The following is a 1135-nucleotide window of genomic DNA, read 5'->3' on the forward strand; positions in this document are numbered from 1 at the left end:
GGAAGGTTTCACTGGAGCCTTCTCTCCTCTCCATGTGAGCACCCCCAGCTCTCCCAGCCTGGCTCCAGAGCCTTGGAGCATCTCCCTGCTCTCCTCTGGGTGTGCTCCACGTGGTCCCTGTTTCCCATAGAGTCACTGTTTAGTGATAAAGCAAAAATAATAAAAAGAAAACTTTTCCCCATGTGATTCACCTCCCACTCACACGCACCATTTCTCCCCAACACATTTTATCCGCTGCCTGTTGTGTTGAGGGGCGGGCAGGGCGGTTTTGAGGCTTTTTCCAGGTTTTGGGGCTGTTTCCAGGGGAGGTGGAGCTGTTTCCAGGGTTTTTTGGGCTGTTTCATATTGTTTTGGAACTGTTTCCAGGCTTTTGGGGCTGTTTCAGGCGGTTTTGCAGCTCTTTCCAGGGTTTTGGGGCTGTTTCCAGGGCACTTGGGGCTGTTCCTGGGGATTTTAGGGCTCTTCCAAAAAGTGCTTGGGCTGTTTCCAGGGGTTTTGGGGGCTATTTCCAGGATTTTTGGGGCTGTTTCCAGGGCATTTGGGGCTTTTTCTGGGGATTTTGGGGCTCTTCCAAAGAGTTTTGGGGCTGTTTCCAGGGGTTTTGGACTGTTTCTGGGGGTTTTGGGGTTGTTTCGTGGGGTTTTGGGGGCTGTTTCCAGGGTTTTGGGGCTGTTATTGGGGATTTTGGGGCCCTTCCCCAGCGTTTTGGTGCCGTTTCTGGGGATTTGGGGGCACTTCCAAGAGTTCTGCAGCTGTTTACAGGGGATTTGGGGACTGTTTCCTGGGGTTTTGGGCTATTTCCAGGGGTGAGGAGCTCTTTCTGGGGATTTTGGGGCTCTTTCCGTAGGTTTTGGGGCTCTTTCCGTAGGTTTTGGGGCTATTTCCAGGGCGTTTTCTTAGTGTTTCTGGGGGTTTTGGAGCTGTTTCCAGCGGTTTGGGGCTGTTTCCGGGGGTTTTGAGGCTGTTTCTTGGGATTTTGGGGCTGTTTCTGGGGGTTTTGGGGCTGTTTCTGGGGGTTTTGGGGCTGTTTCCCGCATTTTTATCCCCTGAGGGCGGAGCGGGGCGGGCCCGTTGCTATGGCCGCTGTGCCCCTTAGCAACGGGCCGCGCGCACGCGCCGCGCGGGGCACGCCGGG

The sequence above is a fragment of the Pseudopodoces humilis genome, chromosome 8 (genome assembly GCF_049639895.1).
Source record: "Pseudopodoces humilis isolate 2021_Gansu_Grassland_sample_001 chromosome 8, ASM4963989v1, whole genome shotgun sequence".
Lineage (NCBI taxonomy): Eukaryota > Metazoa > Chordata > Aves > Passeriformes > Paridae > Pseudopodoces > Pseudopodoces humilis.